Source organism: Oncorhynchus clarkii, chromosome 16 (genome assembly GCF_045791955.1).
Source record: "Oncorhynchus clarkii lewisi isolate Uvic-CL-2024 chromosome 16, UVic_Ocla_1.0, whole genome shotgun sequence".
NCBI lineage: Eukaryota > Metazoa > Chordata > Actinopteri > Salmoniformes > Salmonidae > Oncorhynchus > Oncorhynchus clarkii.
Genome location: NC_092162.1, coordinates 27,659,776 through 27,676,612, shown reverse-complemented (window position 1 = coordinate 27,676,612; position 16,837 = coordinate 27,659,776).

Sequence of the window (16,837 nt, the reverse complement as noted above, 5' to 3'; positions counted from 1 at the left end):
AGTACAGAAAGTGAGAATGAGTGGGTTACAGTGGCGAAGAAAAAGGGGAAACAAAAGAAGTAAAGCAATGTTGGAAAATAGTAAACCGCTAGACTCGTTTTTGGTCGGAGTGTGGGTTTTGGATGAACGCTACTTGGGAAATCTGTTTAACGTCTCCAGGACAATCTGGAATGTGTTGGAAGAAAGTGTGGAGTCGGTGAGAATCACAAGAAGTGGTCTTATTTCGATTTTTTGTGTCTGTGGAGCAGAAGAAGCGTGTGTTAAGACTCAAAAACATACCGAGTGGAATGTTCCCTGAGTGGATTATTTGTAGCAGGGCGCCTATCAAAGGGGTTATTTCTGGGGTGGCGCAAGAAATAGAGGATAACAGAAGACATTGATGGAGTGGTTGGTGCACGTCGATTGACTTGTATGGTGGACGGAGAAAATAAGTTCACTTCACCCATGCAACTGTTATTTGATAGAGTCTCTCTCTTCTCATGTAAAGTAAGGATTCATGAGATACCTTGTAAGAGCTTTTGTGCACAAGCCCCTTCAGTGTCATACATGTGAAAGACTTGGTCATGTGTGAAGTTTGTGCAGAAGGGAAGAACTGTGGATTTGAACATGCGCCTGAATTCTTGGAGTGCCCTTCAGTGCCCTGAAGGGTAAGGAGTGTCCAGCGCGTCTCATATCTGGAGGCAGTGAGAAAATTGGAAGGGACGAGTGGCGGGGAAGAAGCAATGGTAGTAGAGCCATCAAGACCAGTGAAGGCTTTTCATCAACCGAGGGATAGTGAAATGCTACATGTTAAAAGGGTGGACTTTATAAACAATACAGCACAAGCGGAGAAGAAGTCTAAGAAAATTGGAATCATTGTGAATGCCGCTGAATGCCGCTGAACGTTCTTTAAGTCTACGTGATTTTACAACCGAGGCGTTGCAAGAAATCCTGTCGGTGAATGTAGCCCCATCACAAGCCCCTGAGTCAGTGTAGGGATGTAATTTGGAGTGGACTGTGATTGAAGAAGTGTGATTTTTTTTTTCTCATGTTTTTAGTTGACGCGTTTTATACTGAATTTTTTTTACGCTTCTTATTTAATACCCCGTCCATCTGGGGGCGGTAATGCACCATTAACATTGGATGCCAACCACCGTTAAACCCCATCGAAGAAGAAGTAGACTAATTTGCCTCATGCATAATGCACACTGGCACTTCAACAAGGAAGCAGCTGGGTGCACAGACAAACACACAAGGTGTTTAAGTGATATGATTATACTCTACCAACACTTTGATCATTATTATCATAATATATTTCACATTGATAGAGCATGTACGTTTAAATGGCAGCTTTATACATGTAGAAAAATTGTTAACAGGTTACATTGTTGTGCACGCCAGTTATTAAAACAAACTTCGGCACCTTATGTCACTGATGCACTATTCAATCCAACATTCTCTTTTGTCTCAGGATTCTTGGCTCTACAATAGTCTTTCTATAACCAATCATTTGTTTCAGTGTCATTGTCTACAAGGCATGGACATGGGCTCCATGACATGGAGACTTGCACACTTTCGAAAAAAAATGAATAAACCCTAAACTGAGGCTTGAATGCAAAATAAAGATGTTTATTACATGCTATAAATTGATATTTTATGGCTATAAGTGATCAAATGAACTAGAACATTCTAGTTCTGAGTAATTCTGTAAGGATAGGGTCTCAAAAAATAATTGCAATTGCTAAATAATTCCAATAGATGGAAGCATAAGACAACGAATGACATTTCAGAAGATGAGTTCTCCCTGGATACACCACTCCTCGGAAACTCCCGCTTGTGCTTTTTTTTGTCCCTTTCCCCACTGCTAATGCAAGAGGAAGGACTGAAAAAGTATTTTAACAGATTAACTAATATAATGATTTTTATTATTACCTGTTTTCATGCTAATGTTTTGAAATTATACTCTATTACTATTTCAATACCGATTATCAAACCTTAAAATTAATTCAGTCACCTCTGGTCGATAACTTTATTTTCCTTGTACACTGCCTCCTCGCACAAGTAGCCAACTCAACAAGCTCAGTGCCCCCAACAGCAGCAAGCACTCAGCTTTCTTGCAGCAAGTGAAAGGAATGTCGAGGTAATTTGCTAGCTGCAAGGGTTGCATGATGTAATTTCTTGGCGCGCTGTGGAAGATGAACTCTACTCCGAGACTGTTCATTTGCATTGTCATATGAGATATACATTTTTTTAATGCATGCATACTAGAGTTGAGGTTAGTGCATCTGACTAGAAATCATTTGGCCGGAATTCAATATCTATTATATATAATTGTAATTTTCTTCGCTCTCTCAAAAGCAACACAGGCCTAATACGGTATATACAGTACCAGTAAAAAGTTTCTGACACCTACTCATTCAAGGATTTCTTTATTTTTACTATTTTCTACATTGCAGAATAATAGTGAAGACCTCAAAACTATGAAATAACACAGATGGATTCATGTTGTAACCAAAAAAGGGTTAAACAAATCTAAATATATTTTATATTTTAGATTCTTCAAAGTTGCCCTTGCCTTGATGACAGCTTTACACACTCTGTGATACTCTATCAACCAGCTTCACCTGGCATGCTTTTCCAACAGTCTTGAAGGAGTTCCCACAAATGCTGAGCACTTGTTGGCTGCTTTTCCTTCACTCTGTGGTCCAGCTCACCCAAAACCATCTCAATTGGGTTGAGATCGGGTGATTGTGGAGGCCAGGTCATTTGAAGCAGCACTCCACTACTCTCTTGGTCATATAGCCCTTGCACAGTCTGGAGGTGTATCTCACAAAGACACGGCGGTTGGATCCACAAATCTCAAATTTGGACTCATCAAACCAAAGGACAGATTTCCACTGGTAAATGTCCATTGCTCATGTTTCTTGGCCCAAACAAGTCTCTTCTTATTGGTGTCCTTTAGGAGCGGTTTCTTTGCAGCAATTTGACCATGAAGGCCTGATTCACGCAGTCTCATCTGAACAGTTGATGTTGAGATGTGTCTGTTACTTGAACTCTGTAGCATTTATTTTGGCTGCAATTTCTGAGGCTGGCAACTAGAGGTCGACCGATTAATCAGCACGGTTGATTAATTAGGGCCGATTTCAAGTTTTCATAACAATCGTTAATCTGCATTTTTGGACGCCAACTATGGCCGATTACATTGCATTCCACGAGGAAACTGCATGGCAGGCTTACCACCTGTTATGCGAGTGCAGCAAGGAGCCAAGGTAAGTTGCTAGCTAGCATTAAACGTAGCTTATAAAACACAATCCATCTTTACATAATCACTAGTTAACTACACATGGTTGACACATGGTTGATGATATTACTAGGTTAACTATTCATTCCTGTTCATTTATCAACGAATCACAGCCTACTTCGCCAAACGGGGGATGATTTAACATTAGCGCATCTGTGAAAAAAGCCCACTCGTTGCACAAATGTACCTAAGCATAAACATCAATGCCTTTCTTAAAATCAATACACAATTATATTTTTTTGAAAGTTAGAAGAAATTCATGTTAGCAGGCAATATTAACTAGGGAAGATGTGTCACTTCTCTTACGTTCATTGCATGCAGAGTCAGGGTATATGCAACAGTTTGGGCCGCCTGGCCCGTTGCGAACTAATTTGCCAGAATGTTACATAATTATGACATAACATTGAAGGTTGTGCAATCTAACAGCAATATTTAGACTTAGGGTTGCCACTCATTCAATAAAATACAGAACAGTTCCGTATTTCACTGAAAGAAATTATAGTTTCCGGATTTGACCATATTAATGACCAAAGGCTCATATTTCTGTGTTTGTTATATTATAATTAAGTCTATGATTTGATATTTGATAGAGCAGTCTGTTTGAGCGGTGGTAGGCGGCAGCAGGCTCGTAAGCATTCATTCAAACTTTACTTCATTTGCCAGCAGCAATGCTTGAATCACAGCGCTGTTTATGACTTCAAGCCTATCAACTCCTGAGATTAGGCTGGCAATAATAAAGTGCCTATTAGAACATCCAATAGTCAAAGGTATATGAAATACAAATGGCATAGAAAGAAATAGTCGACGCGTCATAATTCCTATAATAACTACAACCTAAAACTTAACTGGGAATATTGAACCACCAGCTTTCATATGTTCTGAGCAAGGAACTTAAACGTTAGCTTTTTTACATGGCACATATTTTACTTTTACTTCTCCAACAATGTGTTTTTGCATTATTTAAACCAAATTGAGCATGTTTCATTATTTACTTGAGACTAAATATATTTTATTTATGTATTATATTAAGTTAAAATAAGTATTAATTCAGTATTGTTGCAATTGTCATTATTCATTTTTTTTATAAATATTGTCCGATTGATCGGTTTTGGTGTTGAAAAATCACAATCAGTCGACCTCTACTGGTAACGAATGAACTTATCCTCTGCAGTAGAGGTAACTCTGGGTCTTCCTTTCCTGTGGCGGTCCTCATGAGAGCCAGTTTCATCATAGCGCTTGATGGTTTTTGCGACTGCACTTGAAGAAAATGTCAAAGTCCCTGAAATTTTCCAAATGGACTTACCTTCATGTCTTAAAGTAATGATGCACTGTGGTTTCTCTTTGCTTATTTGAGCTGCTCTTGCCATAATATGGACTTGGGGCTATCTTCTGTATACCACCCCTACCTTGTCACAACACAACTGATTGGCTCAAACGCATTAAGGAAAGAAATTCCACAAATTAACTTTTAACAAGGCACACATGTTAATTGAAATGCATTCCAGGTGACTACCTCATGAAGCTGGTTGAGAGAATGCCAAGAGTGCACAAAGCTGTCATTAAGGCAAAGGGTGACTGCTTTAAAGAATCTGAAATATAAAATATATTTTGATTTGTATATAGCTAACTGTAAAGTAGTGAGTGACCATTATACAAAATAATGGGATATATAGTCTTAGAATACATGTTATGTTATGTCAATTATATTGCTTAAATTTATTGGAAATATTTAGTAATTGCAGTACCTTCGTTTTTTCAACAATGTGTTGATCATACCGTCAAAGGTTCTATACCTAAGGTCCCTGAATAAGTGTATAGTAGTCCTTACTGAAGTAGTAATGAATTGTATCACAACAATAAAATAACCATTTATAGCATAACAATACAATGAAACTGGCCATATGGGTAAACCAAAAACACTTTCTTTAGATGGGTAACATTATCACCCCCCTTAAACATGTTTTAATTGAAACCATAGAGCAGGCATGCCACCTGTGTTTTGGTAAAAATCTGAAGGATGGGCCTGGGGGTAATGTAAGCACTCTCAAATTTATTGACAGGGCCAATGATGCATGGACTGACCACCAATGATATCAAAATTATAGTAGTCATACTTCAGAACTACGGCAAGAAGCTGGGACACATGGTAATATTATGAATCTGGGCTCCTATGGCGGATGCAATGAACAAATTTGAATCGGAAAAAGCATTGTTAAAAATGTAATGTATTCACCCTAACCTTGGGCGTCTTGGTGCAACTGTGTCGATAGCTAATGTTAGCTACGTAGCTAGCGATAATGGATGTACAGTTGAAGTCGGAAGTTTACATACACATAGGTTGGAATCATTAAAACCACCCCACAAAGTTCTTGTTAAAAAACTACAGTTTTGGCAAGACGGTTTAGACATCTACTTTGTGGATGACACAAGTACTTTTTCCAACAATTGTTTACAGACAGATTATTTCACTTATAATTCACTGTATCACAGTTCCAGTGGGGCAGAAGTTTACATTCACTAAGTTGACTGTGCCTTTAAACAGCTTGGACAATTCCAGAAAATGTTGTCATGGCTTTAGAAGCTTCTGATAAGCTAATTGACATAATTTGAGTCAATTGGAGGGGTACCTGGGGATGTGCTTCAAGTCCTACCTTCAAAGTCAGTGCCTCTTTGCTTGACATCATGGGGAAATCAAAAGAAATCAGCCAAGACCTCAGAAAAATAATTGTAGACCTCCACAAGTCTGGCTCATCCTTGGGAGCAATTTCCACATTCCTGAAGGTACCACGTTCATCTGTACAAACAAATAGTATTCAAGAATAAACACCATGGGATCACGCAGCCGTCATACCGCTAAAGGAAGGAGATGCGTTCTGTGTCCTAGAGATGAACGTACTTGTCACATTCTGACCTTAGTTCTTTTGTTATGTCTTTGTTTTAGTATGGTCAGGGCGTGAGTTGGGTGGGTGGTCTATGTTCGTTTTTCTATGTTGTGTTTTGTGTTTGGCTTGGTATGGTTCTCAATCAGAGGCAGGTGTCGTTAGTTGTCTCTGATTGAGAATCATACTTAGGTAGCCTTTTCCCACCTGTTTCGTGGGTGATTGTTTCCTGTTTTGTTGTTTGTGTCACCATTCAGGACTGTTTCGTTTTTCGTTTTCATTCACTTTGTTATTTTTGTATTTTGTCGTGTTCAGTGATTATTAAAGTATCATGGACAGTTACCACGCTGCGTATTGGTCCGATCCTTGCTACTCCTTCTCCGAAGAGGAGGAAAGCCGTTACAGTACTTTGGTGTGAAAAGTGCACATCAATCCCAGAACAACAGCAACGGTCCTTGTGAAGATGCTGCAGGAAGCGGGTACAAAGTATCTATATCCACAGTAAAATGAGTCCAATATCGACATAACCTGAAAGGCCGCTCAGCAAGGAAGAAGCCACTGCTCCAAAACCACCATTAAAAAAAGCCAGTCTACGGTTTGCAACTGCACATGGGGACAAAGATCGTACTTTTTTGAGAAATGTCCACTGGTCTGATGAAAAAAAAAATAGAACTGTTTGGCCATAATGACCATCGTTATGTTCGGAGGAAAAAGGGGGCAGGCTTGCAAGCCAAAGATCACCATCCCAACCGTGAAGCACGGGGGTGGCAGCATCATGTTGTGGGGGTGCTTTGCTGCAGGAGGGACTGGTGCACTTCACAAAATAGATGGCATCATGAGGTAAGAAAATGATGTGGATATATTGAAGCAACATTAGGAAGTTAAAGCTTGGTCGCAAATGGGTCTTCCAAATGGACAATGACCCCAAGCATACTTCCAAAGTTGTGGCAAAATGGCTTAAGGACAACAAAAGGTATTGGAGTGGCCATCACAAAGCCCTCACCTCAATCCTATAGAACATTTGTGTACAGAACTGAAAAAGCTTGTGCGAGCAAGGAGGCCTACAAACCTGACACAGTTACACCAGCTCTGTCAGGAGGAATGGGCCAAAATTCACCCAACTTATTGTGGGAAGCTTGTGGAAGGCTACCCGAAACGTTTGACCCAAGTTAAACAATTTAAAGGCAATGATACCAATTACTAATTGAGTACATGTAAACTTCTGACCCACTGGGAATGTGATGAAAGAAATAAAAGCTTAAATAAATCATTCTCTCTACTATTATTCTGACATTTCACATTCCTACGATAAAGTGGTGATCCTAACTGACCTAAGACAGGGAAGTTTTACTAGCATTAAATGTCAGGAATTGTGAAAAACTGAGTTTAAATGTATTTGGCTAAGGTGTATGTAAACTTCCGACTTCAACTGTATATGTGCAACTATTTTGGTAGCTAACATTACCTAGCTAGCGGATGAACATCAAGTGCTTACTTTATTTATCTGTTATTTTACCAGGTAAATTGACTGAGAACACATTCTCATTTGCAGCAACGGCCTGGGAATAGTTACAGGGGAGAGGAGGGGGATTAATGAGCCAATTGTAAACTGGGGATTATTAGATGACAGTGATGGTTTGAGGGCCAGATTGGGATATTAGCCAGGACCCCAGGGTTAAAACCCCTACTCTTACGATAAGTGCCATGTGATCTTTAATGACCTCAGAGAGTCAGGACACCCGTTTAACGTCCCAACCCGAAAGACGGCACCCTACACAGGGCAGTGTCCCCAATCACTGCCCTGGGGCATTGGGATATGTTTTTACACCAGAGGAAAGAGTTCTCCTACTGACCCTCCTAAGAGTGCCTCCTAACACCACTTCCAGCAGCATCTGTTCTCCCATCCAGGACCAACCCTGCTTAGCTTCAGAAGCAAGCCAGCAGCGGTATGCAGGGTGGTATGCTGCATACATAACTACGTTAAGCCTCTTAGACATTTTCTATAATGTAACCAAAGGCAACAAAGTAGGCCAAGAGGTTATGAGTGTCGTCGCTAGCTATAGTATAATGTACAACGACCTAAGAAGCTGGCAAGCGAGGTTAGCCACTTTTTTACTGATCTATTTCGCTTACTTCCCGGCATTGACACTAGCTACCTATCTCGGTCTTGTTCTGGACTCGATCTTGACAATTTAAATGTGAGGGTGGCCTATGGTAGCTCAAGGGAGCAGCTCAAAATGCTTAATCATTTAAGGTTTCCTGAATCTCAAAGTACTCACATATGTAAAGTAAATCATATTGGATTTTTCAAACTGCCAACATTGTGGCACAGCAGAAGACAAGTCCTGGAAGGCCTCCCCTTTCGTTCTTTGCGAAAATCCAGCAAAGCTAAGACGTGTGGTGAGTCTTTCATTACAAGCACCTCTGTGTATTTGAAACAAAACTTCATTATAAAGTTGAGTTAATTTACTTGGGAAGTATAGATTTTACACTCATCCGATATGGTAAGCACCCTTTGTCCTTGTTTTAACTAGAGCCAGACCAGAGGCATCGAAGTTGGCATCTTCACGGTTGTAGAAGATGATGTCTCCATTTCCTTCTCGCTGCCGACGGTCACTAACATTGCTGTTGTGCTGGAAGAGGCTGTCGTCTCCAGAACTGGCCCCTGCATTTGCTTACCTGTTTGACTGCCTCTTTGCCTTGGCGATAGTACCCTAAAGAACTTAGTACACTTCTGAGGTAATTGAGAAGGTCCTCATGGACCTAAGCACTCAGTGCTCTGCAAAGTTGAGGTCCCTCAAAACCAAATTCTTCCTGTGTCTTTAACATGCTAACTAGACCGGGCGCACGTGTGTCCGCACACGCATGTTGATTTTGTCCACCCACAACAAAAGCGATCAGGACGCGCAGGTTTAAATCTCAAAACAAACTCTGATCCAACTATATTCATTTGGAGACAGGTCCAACCGCATGAAACATTCATGGCCATTTAGCTAGCTAGCTAGCTTGCAGTTCCTAGCTAATTTGTACGGGGATATAAACATTGGGTTGTTACTTTACCTGAATTGCACAAGGTCCTCTACTCCTACAATTAATCGACAGATAAACCTAGTTAGTTTCTAGTAATCTCTCCTCCAGTCTTCTTCTTCTGACTTTATATGGCAGTTGGCAACCAACTTTAAGGTGCATTACCACCAACAACTGGACTGGAGTGTGGACCTCATTTCAGATTTCAATCACCCATGTGGGTATATGCTCTTATAAACCAATGAGGGGATGGGGAGAGGCGGGACTTGCAGTGCGTCAAGCATAAAAAAAATATATATAACCAAGTTGTATTTTAGCGCCTGGTCACACAGACGTTTGTTGTCTCGCAAGAGCAGTTTGGATTAAATGATTGAATAACATGTAAGTGCAGTGGTGGAAAAAGTACCCAATACTTGAGTAAAAGTAAAGGTACCTTAATAGAAAATTGTAAAAGTACTACTTGAGTAAAAGTCTAAAAGTATTTCCTTTAAAATATACTAAAGTATCAAAAGTAAAAGTATAAATTATTTCAAATTCCTTGTATTAACCAAACCAGATGGTACCATTTTCTTGTTTTTTATTTATTTACAGAAAGCCAGGGGCACACTCCAACACTCAGATATAATTGACAAACAAAGCATTTGTGTTTAGGGAGTCCCCTGATTAGATGCAGTAGGGATGACCAGGGATGTTCGGTTGATAAGTGAGTGAATTTGTCAAAATGTAACTAGTACTTCAAAATGTAAATGCATTCAAAATGTAACTAGTACTTTTCGGTGTCAAGGAAAATGTATGGAGTAAAATGTACAATATTTTCTTAAGGAATGTAGTGAAGTAAAAGTAGTCAAATATAAATAGTAAAGTACAGATACCCCAAAAAACTACTTAAGTAGTCCTTTAAAGTATTTTTACTTGAGTACTTTACACCACTGTGTAAGTGTACATTTATTTTTCACTGTTTGCGCACGTAATGTGAATGGTGTGGTCAGCATGTAAGCAAGGTGATTTGTGATCACAACATGAGAAGCAGTCTTTTGAAACTCAAGGAAACCGTTTTTATAATTTATCTTCCTGTTCTTTTGCAAAAAGCCTTTGGGTCTGGTCAAGACTGGGACTACATGTTTGGCATGTTTTACTAGCTAGTTGAACACCTTTTAATTGTTTTCAGTTACATTTACAGAATATTTGCACTTAACTGTTGGAATAAAACATTAAAGGGTTTCTTTCAGTGAAGTTTACAGAATATTTGCATTACAAGTTTTTTGAATGTTTCAAATATTACTTTGATCTGTTTTAATGTATTTTTAGGAGTGCCACACACAGTATAGTGTTACCACTGAAGCCCAGCATTGCATATTTACCCCCCACCCTTTTGAGGACAAATATCTTTAGTTATTTTTACAGCATTTCTGCAACGTATTTTACATATACATTTTACATACACGGTACTTTTTATATAAAGCAGTCACATAAAAATAATACATTAACAAACAAACTCTTTAATCCCAACCCACAGCCACTCTCAGGCCATCCCACCTATCACCATAGACCACACACGTTTGGTTTCCATGTGCCATACATTTTTAAATTGTGCTGCGATGTTTTACATAATTATTTTACCTTTCTAATCGTATAGTATCCACAGATTGTGAGCTAAAGAGTATTATTATATTATTTAATGACTGGCTATGGTTTTCCAAATCGCCCAACACTGCTATTTGTAAGGTTCATTTTAAGTGTATGTTGTGATTTCTTTTTTTAACCATTCCTGAACCTGTGACTAGAAACAAGCTACCGTGCAGGCATTTATTCTGGCAATACCAGAATAAATGATGTGTAACGGTTTTCTTCCGCTGAAGGAGTAGAGGACCAAAATGCAGCGTGGTTAGTGTTCAACATGTTTAATAAGGACAATAAATGTGAAAAAACAGAAAAGACAGAAGACAACCACCCACAAAACCCAACACAAAACAGGCTACCTAAATATGGTTCCCAATCAGAGACAATGACTAATACCTGCCTCTGATTGAGAACCATATCAGGCCAAAAATAGAAATAGAGCCAGACCAGAGGCACCGAAGTTGGCATCTTCACGGTTGAAGAAGATGATGTCTCCATTTCCTTCTCGCTGCCGACGGTCACCCTCGCCGCCGACCTAGGATTGGCAACCCTACTAAAGGGCCCCACTGGACTAAACAAACTCCTCCGGACCGAGGGGCAGCTCCGGACCGAGGGGCAGCTCCGGACCGAGGGGCAGCTCAGGCTGGTTGACGGCTCTGGCAGCTTCTGGCTGACTGACGGCTCTGACGGATCCTGGCTGAATGGCGGCTCTGGCGGATCCTGGCTGAATGGCGGCTCTGGCGGATCCTGGCTGAATGGCGGCTTTGGCGGATCCTGGCTGACTGGCGGCTCTGGAGGATCCTGGCTGAATGAGGGCTCTGGCGGATCCTGGCTGACTGGCGGCTCTGGAGGATCCTGGCTGACGGGCGGCTCTGGAGGATCCTGGCTGACGGGCGGCTCTGGAGGATCCTGGCTGACGGGCGGCTCTGGAGGATCCTGGCTGACTGGCGGCTCTGGAGGATCCTGGCTGACTGGCGGCTCTGGAGGATCCTGACTGACTGGCGGACACTGGCTGACTGGCGGCTCCTTGCAGACTGGCGGCTCTGGCGGCTCCTTGCAGCTCTGGACAGGCGGGAGACTCTAGCAGCTCTGGACAGGCGGGAGACTCTAGCAGCTCTGGACAGGCGGGAGACTCTAGCAGCTCTGGACAGGCGGGAGCACCAGTAGGGATGAGACAGAGAGACAGCCTGGAGCGGGGGGCTGCCACCGGAGGGCTGGTGCGTGGAGGTGGTACTGGATAGACCGGACCGTGCAGGCGCACTGGAGCACTTGAGCACCGAGCCTGCCCAACCTTACCTGGTTGAATGCTCCGGGTCGCCCTGCCAGTGCTGCAAGGTGGAATATCCCGCACTGGGCTGTGCTGTGCTGGCGAACCGGGGACACCATGCGTAAGGCTGGTGCCATGTATGCCGTAGCAAGGAGACGCACTGAAGACCAGATGCGTAGAGCCGGCTTCATGGCACCTGGCTCGATGCCCACTCTAGCCCGACCGATACGAGAAGCTGGTATGTACCGGACCGGGCTATGCACCCGCACTGGGGACACTGGGTAAGCACAGGAAGTTGGCTCAGGTCTCCTACCTGGCTTCGCCACACTCCCTGTGTGCCCCCTCCCAAGAAAGATTTGGGGCTGCCTCTCGGGCTTCCTTGCCAGCCGTGTTCCCTCATATCGCTGGCTCCTCTCTCCGGCTGCCTCCGCTCTCCTAGCTGCCTCCACCTGTTCCCATGGGAGGCGATCCCTTCCAGCCAGGATCTACTCCCTTGCCGTTCAAAACGTCCTCCCATTTCCAGGAGTCCTGATATCGCTGCCTCTCCTGCTGCTGCTGCCTGTTACCACGCCGCTTGGTCCTTGGTTGGTGGGTGGTTCTGTAACGGTTTTCTTCCGTTGAAGGAGAGGAGGACCAAAATGCAGCGTGGTTAGTGTTCAACATGTTTAATAAGGGCAATAAATGTGAACACTACATAATACAAAACTACAAACAGGCTACCTAAATATGGTTCCCAATCAGAGACAATGACTAACACCTGCCTCTGATTGAGAACAATATCAGGCCAAACATAGAAATAGACAAACTAGACATACAACATAGAATGCCCACTCAGCTCATGTCCTGACCAACACTAAAACAAAGAAAACACAAAAGAACTATGGTCAGAACGTGACATGATGTATTGATTCTGTCTCTTCGCAGCAAAATCTACAGAGCTGAGATTGTTGTATGCCCAATTTACGTATATAGCATTCTGTTGGTGGCAAGAATTGTATATAATTTAAATGGAAAAACTCTAATTGTTGAATCAAGGTTTTTTTTAGTACCAGTTCATAAACCATGTGCCATGGAATTGGTACGTCGAAAATCTCTTCCCATTTATTTTGCAACCTGTATGGCGCTGTCAACATTTTTGTCCTCAAATAAAACTGGTATATGTTTCTATTTATGACAGTTCCTTTCAGCCAATTTGTATCTTTAATGTATGGCAGGCAAACAAGTTCCCTACTTTTTATACTTGCCTCCTCCATTTTTGTGGTAATGCGGCAATCAGTTGCTTGTAAATTTGGATTGAGCAGGTATTCCCATATATTTTCGATAGATGTGACAACTCCTCCATTTTTATTCATAATATCATTAATAAATATAATGCCATTTAAAAATGGTTAAAAAAAACATTTTTATTAATCAGTATATTGGAGTTTAACCATAACATTTATTGTCATATTTGTAACCAGCTTTGTATGGCTTGTTTAAGAAAGGGCGATACTTTCAACAAAATTTCATTTTCAATTAGGCAGAAATGAGAAGTTGTAATCTGTATAAAGGCAATTTTTTCACAAAGGATGAGCCTTTCTTAAAAATCTACTGGAAAACCATTTAAGTATAGCTTATGTAGTGAAGCTTTTAGTGAGAGGATTAATCCTTTCATATATTTTAGCTCCCCTAACTCATTCATTATATAAATAGGCACGTTTAATTATGTCTGGCTTAGCATTCCAAATAAAATGAAATATATTTTTTTGCTCATATGATTTAAAAACAAATTATTCGTCTGGAGTAGGCAGTGCCATTAGTAAGTAAGTGAACTGTAGTAGGACCAAATAGTTAATCAATGTGATTTTTCCATAAATAGACAAGTATTTACCTCTCCATGGTTGCAGAATCTTATCTATTTTTGTTAACTTTCTATTGAAATTTATTGTGGCAAGTTAATTTATATTTTTTGAGATGTGAATACCAACTACGTCTACTTTACCATCTACCGATTTCATTGGTAAACTACAAGGTAGTGTAAACACCTTTTTTTTTTACGATCCAAGACGTCAGGCATTGTTAGTAGTTACAAAAGTCTGGGAGACATTACTCAAAGTAGTAGGTAGCTATTATGCAATAAGTCATTCATGACTTACTCATAAGCAATGACATGGAGTGGTCTGTGTTCCTGTGTTCTTGTGACCATGACGACCACCAATTCCCAGCACAAATGGGTTGAGGCAAGATGGCTCAAAACCTGGATGCAGGGTCAGACGGGAGATGTCCTGGCTTGGGGAAAGGTCCTCCACCAAACCCCAGTAGGCATAAATCTAGCTGCTGCATATTCTCTCTCTTGCTGTGGTCATTGGATGGCAGTGTCCACACGTGCACCTGAAAAATCAAACAAACTAACTTTTGACAACAAAGACTATCGTTGATATTTAATGACAATATGCTAACAAAACATTTGCATATATTTTTGCAGCATCACTAACCAAACAGACTAGTGCAAGTTTTTAGTAATGGCTACACTCATCTCACCACCACCTGTCACCATTTCTGGACTGTAACGTTAGCTTGCTAGATAGCTAGCTAATTATGTGTATGCTAGGTTTTGTGCTTAATTTGAGTCGGATCCTGTCCGAACATGATCCGGCACCTCTCCATTTTGGACTGTTTCTTTCCGGAACCTATTTGGTCGGATCCGGTACCTCCTGTGGCATGAAAAATAATTTACTTTTTGCAATGTCAAAATTTGAATAAAAGCGATCAACGTTAATTTGAGTTGCCCCTTTGTTAATTGTCTACTACACCATGAGAAGGCCAATAATTTAGCCAGAGGATCAATAGCTTATACATTTGTTTTGCCTAACTGTGGATTGTGTGTAGCCTACTAGCAAAGCATAGCCTACTAAAATCTTTCATCAACTTCCAGATAACGATTTACAAAGTAAAACAAGAGAAAGATAGGGTTTTGGCACAAACACATTGGCCATCACCGGCGAGTGAGCTGTGCATCATTAGGACTATAATTTCCTCATATTATAGCCTACAATGTGTCTCCACACACCTACACTATTGATGGATTCAAGACAAGGTTGTTTCTATTCATCTCAGATTCTCAGTTTGTCAGTGTCAAAGTAGCCTGTCATTTCAATCATTTGTGCTCTATTAAAAAAGATTCTGCCAAAGTCTCTAGTCATGTAGAATTGCGTGAAATGTGTTTATAAAAGGCCACATTTTCCCTGGACCTTAGGCTACTGAAAGATTTCCCCATGTGTGCAACTTCTGTAAGTACCTCTACTCTATCGCTCTATGCAAATGTGATATGTATGCTATGCTTTATTATAAAGGTGATTTTTACTTTTTGTTCCGCCACTTCATGATTTAAAAATTAAGCACTGTTAAAGACAGATTTACAGCCTTCAACAACGGGGATGCAGAGAACAAGGTCAAATGACAATCTTGACTAAATGTAGATAACTACCTAACATTCACAATTGCTTCCCCTTTTCTCTGCCATAGCTTGCATTCGCTAGCTAGCCACAATCCAGCTTTTGGCTGTAAGATATTTAGCATAGCCTACTAAATCATAATTGTTTTATATAATGGTAGCTAGCTAGCTTAAAAAATAAATGTAACCTTTTATTTAACCAGGCAAGTCAGTTAAGAACAAATTCTTATTTACAAGGATGGCCTACCCCGGCCAAACCCAAACCAGGACGACGCTGGGCCAATTGTGCGATGCCCTATGGGGCTCCCAATCACGGCCGGTTGTGATACAACCTGGAATGGAACCAGGGTCTGTAGGTACGCCTCTAGCACTGAGATGCAGTGCCTTAGACAGCTGCGTCACTCAGGAGCCCCCAAGCTACTTTAGTTCAGCTTACTTACCATGTCTGACCAAAATGATCATCATAAATGATCAGTACTTACTAATTGTATATAGATGAGCATCTCTTAATTGGCTTCTTGAAATCCACACCATATATAGTGCATTCGGAAAGTATTCAGACCCTTGACTTTTTTTCACATTTTGTTACGCTACAGCCTTCTCATCAATCTACACACAATGACCCATTATGACAAAGTGAAAACAGGTTTATAGAAATGTTTGTTTATCTTTTATTTTAAAATAAACAACACAAACCATATTTAGTTACGTATTCAGACTCTTTGTATGAGACTCGAAATTGAGCTCAGGTGCATACTGTTTCCATTGCTCATCCTTGAGATGTTTATACAACATTATTGGAGTCCACCTGTGGACATGATTTGGAAAGACCCACTCCTGTCGATGTAAGGTCACACAGTTGATAGTGCATGTCAGAGCAAAAACAACTCTGTGACATAGAAGGAATTGTCTGTAGAGCTCCGAGACAGGATTATGGCACAGATCTGCTGAAGGGTACTAAAATATTTTTGCAGCATTGAAGGTCCCCAAGAACATAGTGGCCTTCATCATTCTTAAATGGAAGAAGTTTGCAACCAGCAAGACTCTTTCTAAACCTTGCCACCTGGCCAAACTGAGCAATCGGAGAGAAGGGCCTTGGTCGGGGAGCTGACCAAGATCCCGATGATCACTCTGACAGAGCCCCAAAGTTCCTCTGTGGAGAAGGGAGAACCTTTCAGAAGGACCACCATCTCTGTAGCACTCCACCAATCAGGCCTTTATGGTAGAGTGACCAGACGGAAGCCTCTTCCCAGTAAAAGGCACAACAGCCTGCTTGGAGTTTGCCAGAAGGTATCTAAAGGACTATCTGGCCCGATGAAACCAAGATTGAA